The sequence below is a fragment of the Apodemus sylvaticus genome, chromosome 1 (assembly GCF_947179515.1).
Source record: "Apodemus sylvaticus chromosome 1, mApoSyl1.1, whole genome shotgun sequence".
Classification (NCBI taxonomy): domain Eukaryota; kingdom Metazoa; phylum Chordata; class Mammalia; order Rodentia; family Muridae; genus Apodemus; species Apodemus sylvaticus.
The window spans coordinates 67206632-67218704 of NC_067472.1; the positions used below are offsets into that span (position 1 = coordinate 67206632).

At 43.0% G+C, this 12073-nt stretch overlaps 1 protein-coding gene across 1 annotated transcript in view; it reads left to right on the forward strand.

Moving 5' to 3' along the window:
• The window catches only part of Tcerg1l (transcription elongation regulator 1 like), a 181838-nt gene that overhangs the window by 131633 nt on the left and 38132 nt on the right, over positions 1-12073 (forward strand). The window lies entirely within an intron of this gene.

A 12073-nucleotide genomic window follows, 5' to 3' on the forward strand; every position in this document is an offset into this window, starting at 1 on the left:
CACCTGGGCAGTCCTTGAACTCATAATGTAGCCCCCAAAGGCTTTGGACTTCCACTTCCCCTGCCTCAGTTGTCCAAGAGGATGGAATTAGAGGTCCATACCAGGTCTCATCTGCATGCTGAGAGTTGTTACTATACTCTGAAGAAAGCCAGAATGCTGGACATGGAATCTTGACTTGTTTTTAAGGAAATCGTTGTTTAGTCTTAGGAGGTATTTTATAGGGTTTGTAGTGAGTTTTTATCTCACATTATCTAGAGCTGAACAAGACGGCATCAGCTCCCACTGATGGTTAAATCAGAGCCATTTAGAAGACTGTCCATTTGAGCCCTCTTACTCTCTTCACAGTACTAAGGGACATGGAAACCGGTACTCTTAGGAAGCTGGACTTAGTCTTGAATAAATGAGAAACAACAAATGTAGCATGTCTACTTCACTTAAGCAGAACATTCTCTGGAGAGTTTTTCCAGCTGATCTTGGGAAAATAAACATGTCCTAGGTGTATATTTTACTGAAGAAGAAAAAAAGAGCCTGTTAAAATGTTTCTATGTCCAGGGATGATGAGACTGGGCTTGTGAGTGCTTTTCCTTTTTGATGAAGTAATGTCTGAACTAGAGGGAACATTTTCATCCCCAACGAGGCTTTATAAACCCTGCAGATTAGACAAGAGAAGGTGCATGGGTCAGAAAGAGCAGCAGGATTTCAAGTCCTGCGAGAAGGAGATGCAGTTGTCAGGGCTCACCCTGGCAGTGATGTCATTTGCTGTGTGGGTGGTGACAGTGCTCTTCACACCTTTTAAAAAATGTGGACTCTTCGAGAAACTTGCATGTGCTCCCTTCTTATCCCCCAAAGGACTGGCGGGAATGAGAAGGAAATGAAGTTATTGAGAGTTAAATGCACAGTTCCTCTCCTACTTCTGTTGTCTGGGCCAAATTGGGCCACATCTGAAGAGTCAGGGATGGGTTTCCAGAGCCTCTCCAGGGCCATCTATGGAGGAGACCATGGGCAGAGGAAAGGAACCTTAGTCACCCATGTGCCTGACCTTGAGTTAGTCATGTCCATCAGTGATGCTGTGTTTCACCCCAACAGGGATTACACTTCCTAGGTACAAATGCAGAATTAAGTCTCTTGTCTCACAGAACAGCTTAGCATGAGACCACAATCTAGGGACAGTATACCTCTGAGACAGGTAGTCAGGCAGTTTTAAAGCATGCACCCACAAGGTCATTCTTGCCTTTAAGAGACAATCACAGACAGTGGGCATTTTTTTTCACACATTTTTTTTGTTTTTGATTGTTTTTTGTTTGACTACAGTTTCCACTCCCTCCTTTCCTCATAGTCCCTCTAGAACTGCTCTTCTGCCCTCCCCCAACCATTTCTCTTCCATTTATCTTCAGTAAAGGGCAGGCCTCCCATGGATATTAACCAAACATGGCATATCAAGTTGCAATAAGACTAGGGACCTCCCCTTGTACTAAGGCTGGAGAGCCAGCCTAGTAGGAGGAAAAGGGTCCCCAAAGCATGCACAAGAGTCAGAGACAGCTCCTGCTCTCACTGTTACGAGTCCTACAAGAAGACCAAGCTATATAACTGTAATATATATGCATAGGGCCTGGGTCAGCCCCGTGCAGGCTCTCTGGTTGCTGGTTAAGTCTCTGTGAATCCTTATGAGCCCAGGTTAGTTGATTCTGTGGGGTTTCTTGTGGTGTTCTTGACCCCTCTGGGTCTTACAGTCCTTCCCCCTCCCCCTTTCAAAAGATTCCCTGAGCTCTGTCTAATCCTTAGCTTTGACTCTCTGCATCTGTTGTTTCCACCAATTGCTAGAGGAAGCATCTCTGATGACAATTGGGCTAGGCACCCATCCATGGGTATAGCAGAATATCATTAGGAATCATTGACTGTTTTTTTTTTCTTTTTGCCAGTTGTGTCTGGCAGACGTCCAGTGGAGGGACTGGGACACTAGCCTACCCACACAACCTTCACCATGCAATGTGTATTGCCTACAAGATATGCTGGGGTAAAGGTAGCACAGAAATTATGTGAGTGGTCAACCAATGACTGGTCCAGCTTGAGACCATGCCATGAGAGGGAACCCACCACTGACACTGCTGGAGGGCGAGGACCCAGAGGCTGGATAGCCCATAGATCTAGGATAGAACCAAACATGACTTTCCACAGATTTCTTAAGGGCATGAAAATGGCTTCCATTTTCAATTTCTAGTAGACTTGTAGTTAAGATCTCACCTCTAACTCTGTGAGATCTGACAAGCATGTAGGGTAAATTCTAGAGGATTAATTGATGACAAGAGAGGAGAGCTAACGGTCTCCAGCCCACAGCAGCCTTGTGGCATCTCCCCTGGCTGCTGGTTCTCCATGTTTCACAGATGATATGACTGTGCTAGTATAACAGGCTCCAGGGGGGTGGTGCTCAACGACAAATTTTATTTTATATTTTCGTTGGTTGTGATCCAGTCTGGATTTGAGTGTATCGATGCATTGCTTCTTTCTATTCTAAACAGAATGATTTAGTTCTCCAGTTGATCTGTTGATCTGCCCTCTTTCTAAGAGACAAATGAAATGAATGGACTGGCACACTGACCTGCATCAGTTTGTGTGAGTGTGTGTGTGTGTGTGTGTGTGTGTGTGTGTGTGTGTGTGTGTGTGAGTGAGAGAGAGAGAGAGAGAGAGAGAGAGAGAGAGAGAGAGAACACATAGAAGTTATTTAGTACATGTGGATAAGAGTGAGTATGTGTGTATGAGAGATGAGTGTGAGTTTGGTGTATGAGTATGGAAATATTTATGTGTGTGGACAAGTGTGAGTGTGTAAGAGACAAAGGAGACAAAGAGAATATGTATATATGAGAGGAATGTGTATGTGTAAGTGTGCGTGTGTGTGTAAATATACATGAGTGCTTGTGTTTATATGTATGAATGTATATAAATGTGCATGAATGTACATGTGTATATATGATTGTACATGTTTATGTGTGTGAGTGTATATGTGTGTTAATATGTGTGCATTTGACTATGCATATATGTATTTGTCTGTATGGGAATGTGTGTGTGTGAATGTGTATATGTTTCTGTGAGTATGTGTGTATTACCATTATGTGATTATGTGAGAGTATATGGAGTGTGTAAGTATATGTGACTGTGTGAGTGTACATCTTTATGTGTATATCAGTGCATGTATGTATGTGAGTATATATGTGTGTGTGTATGAGTGTATATGCTATATTTGTAAGTATGTGTGTGCTTTGTGTGTATATATATGAGTGTGCATGTGTATATGTGTTGTTTGTGGGTGCATTTGAGAGGTGTGTTTATGTGTGATTATGTCAATATGTATGTGTAATATGTGTATATGTGACTGTATTATGTGAATGTATATATGTAGTATAACCACGCGCGCGCGCGCAGTGAGCATTCATGATATAAACCAATGGAGTAAGAGCTCTCAGAATTGGTTTACTGGGCATGGCCCGAGTGCTTATCCTTGGTCATTCAGCAGATCAGGAGGGAATCTACCTTTTCATTCTCCTGGCCTTGCGGAGGAATTCGGGAGAAGATCTAAATTACCCTCTAATTACCTTGTAATGCATCCAGATGTTTTATGGCTCTCTAGTTTTGCTGTTGAACTAATGTGAAATGAGAAGCATGGGCTTCACTAGAACCCATTGCTACACTCTAGGACTGTATAAACTCCTCCCATCAGAGGCGCTCACAATTGTATATCCATCAGATGGTTCATCGAGCCTACCAGAGGTGCGATTCTTTCTTTGGCAATCAGCAGCTGCAGTGTCCACTCTTCCTGGGAATGGTAGGAATCTCTTAGCCATCTGGCTAATGCACTGGCAGCTTGACATCCTGGAAGCCCACCTGCTCTGTCCGCAGAATGCATCCAGTTCCTGCACTGGGAGGTCCTTTCACTGGGAGGTCTAGCACAATGCGTTAAATATCAGCGTGCATTAAAAACCTGGCCATTGAGCTCTTCTTCAGGTAGAAGAGAGGCAGGAAGAGCCAGGCAGTGATCAATCTACCCTCACTCCTACTGTTCTCTCTCCTCTCAATGGCAGAAGAGAACATGAGGCCTGGGGATGGGACGGAGGTGGCAGGCATCCTCTTGGCAGAGGCTAGAGAAACATGCAACAAGGGGCTCCCTTATCTGCTTCTGGAAAATCAAACAGCCCTGCAGGCTGGCGCCACAGGTTTTGCGCATGAGTTGCTGATATAAGTGTAACAAGCTACCAAAATTATCCTGTAACAAAACAAAAGACCAGATTTTTTTAGAGAGCAGAAATCCAATGTGAGAACCCTGGATGCTGGCAAGGCATGTCCTTTCTGAAGCTTGAGGAGTGACTGTTTCCCCTTCCTTTCCAACTTCAGTCGCCCTCTGACTTCCTTGCACATTGTGCCTTCCTCCATCTTCAAAGCACCTGGGAGGCATCGTCAACCTTTTGACATCCCCCCCCCTTTTCTTTAGGTACTTTTTATTATCCAGGGCCACTTGGTTGCTGCAGGACAATCCCCCATCACTAGGTGAACTGCATAGGAACTGGGAGTCTCCTCTCTGAGTAATGCTAAATGTTTCCCAGTCTTCAGATGAGGTGGGCAGCACTGTTGGGAGACATCTCTGCTTCCATGATCTCTGTACCTACTTTACAAAGAAGGGGTCGTAGAGCAGGGATCTTACTCAGGTCACAGGTCTGTCAGATGTGGGGTCAGCACTTGAAGGCTGGTGGGTCTGACCTGAGGCTGAAGCTGAAGAAAAGCTACCTGATCAGACTGCACAGGAGAGAATGCAGGAACAGGTAACCTTGGCTAACAATTTCTTGTTCTCTATCTAGTAATAAAGACAAGCAAGAGCTCACTTGGCTTCAATTGCTGTGCAAATATTTTAGTCATTTATATTCAGGACAAATGTGGATTCACAGTGACATGCATTTCACTAAGTAGGATAAAAATCATCCTGAGGGTAAACACAGCTGCAGCTGGTAAAGGGGCTACTTCCTAGGCATTGTGTGGCCAAGACAGTGTGTACTGGGTCTCCACAGCACAAAGGGACCAGGTGGCCACTGAAAGGCAAATGCTGGAAACCTCCCAAAAAAATGAGGATATGTTTCATTAGACCAAGAAGAGCCGGGGAAACATGGGAGATTTTATGCTTAGCTGTGTCTTAGGGACTGATGCTTCCACATGAGCTCAGTGTGGTGTACTTTTCAATCATCCAGGCTGCTTCCTGGTATTTTTACAGTGAAGGCAACAGGACCTTGTTTTCTAAGGTCTATTCCAAGGGCTATATTGGTTGCTCCCTGGTCTCTGTGACACCAGCTAAGCAGGGGAAGGAAGCCATGGTCTCTTGGGAGAGTCCCACATGGACTTTAGCAGGCAACAGAGGACAGAATGCAGGTAGAGCTTGATAGGAGTCTCCAGATAGGGAAGGAACCAGTCTGTTCATGAGGAGATGACCCCAAAGTGGGTGGTCTTAGGATGCTGTCATGACACATTCTTCACAGCTGCATTTGGCCTCCATCCATCAGGAAAGGCTAATAGGCAGTTGAGGGATAAGCCAGTGTTAGCCCCTCTTCCTCAATACAAAAAAGAACCTGTGTCACCTTCTGTTGTGCCTTCAGCCCCTGCCTATTATATGGAACTATATAACCCTCATCAGTGTGGTTTCCCAGAACCAAACTTCTACCCACTTCTCACGTAATATAAGAGAGAAGGAGGAGAGAAGAGAATTTAGTTCTTCTCTAAACCAGTCAGTTTTTAAAAGTTGGAGTTAATCAAGCCGAGGTTTGGCACTTGGTACTGCCTCCAATAATGAGCACAGGCCAATCAGGATGCTGTGTGCCTTCTAAGGGTATGGAGACCAAGCACCCGGAAACAATTAGCATCCAGATCAGTGGCTTTGGTCTACCCTGAGATGAAGTTGGTGGCATTGACCCCGCAGATGGGATACAAGCATATGGCATGTTGTAGGCCCTGAAGCGACAGGAGCAGACCCATTTGCAAGACCCAGCCACCCATTTCTTGGCTAAGAAGAGGAAGCCTGGAAGGTCCACTGTGGTGTTAGAGCATAGGATTTAAGGTAGCACATTTACTGAAACCTTCAGCATTGATCTTGAAGATGTGTCTTCAAAGATCTCTACCAAAATGCTGAGTTTCCTCTCTGAGTTTCAGCAGGGAACCTAGATCAACCAAACAAAGCATTCCATAGAATCTATCTCCTAGGTGACCAGCCTGCAGCCTTAGTCCCCACTCGGCCCATGCTCTCTTTCTTAGCATGAGCTTCTGCAGAGAAGACAGTGCTAGTTCCTGTGGGTGTCTGACTGGACCTGCAGTGGGCATGCAGATGGAGCTGCTGTGCAGTGGACTTAGTATGACTGTGTCCTCCATGGCTTTGACTCTACTGCAAGCTAGCTTCCCACTCTGCTGGTAGTCATCTAATTCCATGATGGCCTGTTACTAAAGAACCCTGACTTTTCCTGGAGAGATGTAAATAAAATGTATTTGTATCAGATAAGGTGCCATCAGACAAAAGAAGACTGTCCAAGCCAGCTTGTGAGACAGTGCATTTACTATGGTTGCTTACATGGGTAACTCAAGAGGCAGCCATCCCAGCAGCCAGTCCTCTGGGCAACTGAAGCACAGGTGTACTGATGAGAGTCCTACTACAGTCAATTGCTTATCTTTTATATAATCTCATAAAGGAATGACCCCATGAAGATCTTATAAAGGTCTCATGAGGGTCCCAGGAGCCTTCTAAGAGTTGCCCTCTGCAGGAAAATTTGAATAGACCAAGGCTGGCTCATGAGCATGCTCAGAGCTACTCTGCTTCATGATAGTGGTGGGCGTGGCCAGGGTGGAGGGAACTGCTCCCTTCTAGCTCTTTAATTTTTTTCCATACCATCTTCTATTGTGTTCCTTGGTGTCCCTGAAGCCTTGGAGAGGGATTATACACACTCACACTCACACACACACACACACACACACACACAGACAGAGAGACAGAAGCAGAGACAGAGACTCACCCCCTACAGAGACAGACACAGAGAATCACATACAGACAGAGAGACAGAGTCTCTCATACACACACACACACACACACACACACACACAGAGAGAGAGAGAGAGAGAGAGAGAGAGAGAGAGAGAGAGAGAGAGAGAGAGAGAGAAATTGAGAGAGAGATTTTCTTCCATTTGGAGCCGAGTGCCACAGCAATAAAATAGACACTTATTCTCAACAGTTATTACAGTCTCCTCTGTAATAACTGTTGTGTTGCCCACTGTCAAAATAAGGCCCCTTGAACTCTGAGCCAGAAGCAGCAGAATCTACATGCATAAGCAAAATGTTTGGAAGAATTTGACAGGCACATCATATCTATTTAGCGTAACAATAGTAGGAGCCTTCCCTCTGAGGTCTGTATTTTCTGAAGTCTCAGGCATTTTTTTTTTCCTGGATTATAGTACCAAACATGGGTTCCCTCCTGTGGACCAGACCTTAAATTCAACCAGAAAATAGTTGGTTGTTTCTGTAACATCTGTGCCACTGTCATTCTCATGGATATATCTTGCTTGGAATGTGACAGGGAGGACTGGCCACCTCTGCCTCTACGGGTTGTGATGCATGGAGCCAAGGTGCAAATCACACCACAAGAATCTCACTTATGTGCATTTGCCTCCCCTGCCACCACTGATCTCCATGATCCCCTACTAAGTTTCAACCACAGATTAGTTCTGGTGCATGTTGAAATGGTCAGAGTGACCCCTGCACTCCCAGAAAAGAACATTGTTTCAGAGATGCAGGGATTTTATGCTGGCTAATGAGTGCCATTTCACGAATTCTATAACTTAACATGTGTTTGCTTATATCAATATATATCCACATTTTCACAAGAACATCTATTGTGTAATTTCATATTATTGGAATTGTGGTATAATCATATACATACATCTTGAATTTCTAATATTGTGAAATCTTCCTCTGAAGAGATCAATCAATACACCCTCGCACTGATGTATTCTGCACCAGCCCTGTATATCACCAGAACTTAATGTAAAGCCATTCTTTATTTTAGTTGACATTTCTTTAATTTTGAGTGATTCTCAGGGGTTTGTCAGCCATTTGTTTTGTGTTTCTGGGAGTATATTCACGTTTGTCTTTCTCATTGAGTTATAAGGATTCCTGTAAATTGAGGGATTAATGTGTTTGACTATAATCTTCCCACTGTTTTTACCTGAGCTCTGATCTTTTCCATAAAAGTTCGTTCATGATTTATTTATTTTTATTCTGAAAAAATGTATGTAGCATGCAGCTTACCAGTCAGCCACCTTAAAATGCACATTTAGTGGCACTGTGTTTATTTACAGTGTTGTATACTATCACCACTTCTAAAGCTTTTCCATCTTCCCAAAGAGAAGCTCTGTCAGGATTTGACAGTAGCTTCCAGTGCTTTCCTCCCCTTGGCTCCTGGTACCCTCCCATCACCTTCTGTCTCTGGAGAAAACCATATGCACACAAGCCAGAAGGGTACGGATTAATCCCTGTGCATCTTGCCTGTATCACTTAACACAGGATCTGCAAAGTTTATTCACATTATAATCCATTTTAGTGCTCCATTTCTTTTATGCAGAATGACATTCCATCAGGTACAAACTCTACATTTTGTTCATTCATTCATCTGTTGAGGACATGCATCATTTTCACTTTCTGGGTGAGTGCTGCAAAAATTGGCAGGAAAAAACAATGCTGCCCTGGAGCTGGAAAGACACCTGAGTACTTAAGAACACTGGCTGCTCTGGCAGAGGACCTGGGTTCAGTTTCTAGCGTCCACATGGTGGCTCATAACTGCTTTTAATTTCAGTTCTAAGAGATCTGACATTTGCTTTTGGGCCTTGTAGGGCTCATGAATGTGTATGATGAATATATACTCATGCATTTAAGAAATTATAAAAATTATCATTGCCCTATTTTTAAATGTTTTTAGCAGTAACTGAACTGCTTTCCACAATCACTATACTGCTTATTGAATGTCCTTGGTTGCAAGGCTCACCGCACTTAGCCTCTTCCTCTGCTGAAATGCGTTCATTGCTATTCTGTTGTCCTGTTGTCCATGTTGTGAACATCCTTACACCTATAATCATGGATGTGAAGCTGTGTGGAATCATGTGTTTGATTTTCATTCATTTAATGAGCCTTTCCTGGGATCCTTGGCCATGGCAGATTGCTTTGTGAAGAAATGTCTACTTAAGGCCTTTTTCACATTTCACTGGGTTGTTTTATATTATGTTGAGTGGTGGGCATTCTTGGACTTCCAGTTGTTAGTCCTTTACCAGGCATACAATTTGCAACATACAATTTGCAATTTCCACTTAGCTTCAGGGTGTCTCACTCCACTTGTATGGTGTGTGATGCACAAAAGTTTTTTTTCATTTTGAGCTTGTCCAATTTATTAGTTTTTCATTGACTATGGTTTTTAGATCTATTTTTATTTTTTACTATGCCCTTTGGGGAAAGGTAAGTGTGCATGTGCAAATGCCCAAAAAGTCCAAAAGAGGGTGACAGGTCCTCTAGAGCTGGATTATAGGCTGTTGTGAGTCACCCTATATAGATGTTAGGAACATCTATCTGTCCTATGCAAGAGTGGTATCCACACAGCCTCTCACATTGGCTGTGTTTCTGGTGTCATGTTTAGGATATTATTGTGAGGTCTAATGTCTGAAACTCTCTTTCTTTTGTTACTGAAACCTATTTGATTCTCAGTTCTTTAGTCGATGTCCAGTCTATCTGAGTGATACCAGACTGTATGCATCTTCCAGACTGACCTCTTAACTTCTTTCCTCTGTCTCTGTGTGCCTTGTAAACTGGTTCAGCTAGGCATTCTGGGTACTTTCAAATGGAAACTCTTCAAGTCTAATTCTTACTTTGTGGGAATTGCTGACTTGGCTTGCTGCTGGCTGCTACAACCCACTCCTGATTTTCCTGTGACCCTCAGGTAGTATATTATCTTCTTTGGGCATGATCACAGTTCCTTCTGTGCCATAATCCCTGAAGTCAGTGGAGGATGGCAACCTCTCCCAGCACTGCCCTCACAGGTGTGAGGCTCCCAGGCATGGAAAAGATCACTTTAATCACTGGCATTGGCACTGAGACCAACCCAATCGATGTATTTTATGTGAATTCTCCTTTGATATATATTTGCTTTTAAATTTAGCCAAATTTACAAATATTTTTATTTGCGATGTATGTGATTTTATATCTGGATAAAATCAACTACTCATGTTGAGATTATTCGAAATGATTAAAAGCCCTTCTAAACAATAGCTAACACTACACACATTCTTCTTGAATAGTATCTATATAATTACTAGGTATCCTTTGTTCTTGAGTTATCATTGATTGTGGTCTTCCTGGAGTGTGCTGAGTGAAAGCCTAGAGCTGTCCCCCTTCCCCCTAATGACCTGTCACTGTATGTCTGCTCACCCCTAAGCAAGTCAACACTGAAGACAAGTTGATACAAAGGGTCACAGTCACTTGTCACAGCCAAACTAGAATCATTCCTTTGTACAAAGAGGCAGGAGAAGCACTCAGAAGACAGTGCAGAATCCCATGGGTGAGATGGAAGCCTCTAGATCTGACCCTTTCATCCTACTAACAGCTCCATGTCCCATGTTGAGAACAGAGTTATGAATAGACAGACTGGTTGAGCATGGTTAACTGAGGCACTCCTAGGATCCTAAATGTAGGCCATAAAAGTGTAGGGTTTGATATTTTATTTATTTATTTTTGATTGATGGAAATTATAGATATGAGTATAGTGTGTTTTGATCAAGTCCACCCATTCATTTCCTTCTCTCCAATCCCACCCCCACTACTACATTTCCCTCCTAATTTCATGGTTCTCTTTTCAAATCAAAACAACTCATAGAGTTCATTAGAACTGCCAGTGTGTTCATGGGTCATCTACTGGAGCACAGATAGCCTGTCAGGGAACACATCCATGAAGAAAACTGACTCTTCTCCCAAGAAGCCATCAGTTACCAGCAGTTCTTCAGCTAGGGACAGAACGTCTGACCTTCTCCACTCTATGATGGCATTCTGTCTGGCTTGATCTTATACAGATCTTGTGGATATTGTCATAATCTCTGTTCTTATGAGCAACTGTCCCATTTTCTTCAGAAAACAGTTTCGCTGTAGTGATCCACCACCTCTGGACTTTGCAACCTTTCTGCACACAGCCCCTTTCCATGATGATTACAGAGCTTTGAGTGTTTAATATTGTGTCCCATTTAGGGCTCAATGATCCACAGTCCTATTCTCTGCATTTTGACCAGTTGTGGGTCTCTGTGTTAATTACCATCTACTGTAAAAGGAAGCTTCTCTGTGAAGGTGGAGAGATGCATTACTCTATGCATATAACAGTAAATGTTGAGTCATTTTAATATTATGCCCATTTGGGAGAATAATAGTAATGAGTTCTCCCCTAAGTCATAGGACCTAACTAACCTAGGGTTCTGGGACCCATTAATAGTGCCAAAAACAAATCCTGTCTTGTGAAATGAGTCTTAAATCTTTTTTGAAAGTAGCTGATTATTTCCCTGACATGTATGATATTATTGTATCAATGTCGATTGATACTTAATTAGTAAGATAATGCCCATATCTTACTAAGCTATTCATTATTTTATATGGAAGGCTTCATAGACTGATCACTTTTCTCCCCTAGTATGCATAGCAAATTCAGCACTATGAATGCTAATCCTAGTAGACATGAAGTTTCCAGGTCAGTACCCAGTGGTAAGTATAGTATTTTAAAAGAAAATACAGAGAAATGGAAGAAGGAAGGTCAGGAGTTCAAAGACAGCCTTGACTACATAAAATTCTACCACACACACACACACACACACACACACACAGAGAGAGAGAGAGAGAGAGAGAGAGAGAGAGAGAGAGAGAGAGAGCTAGCTACATGCACTGAAATAACTATCCTGTGGGTTTCACACTTGTTAAGAACAGGAGAACTAGGCCTTATAGGAAGGACAAGGCAATACACAGCAGAGGGGAGGATGTGAC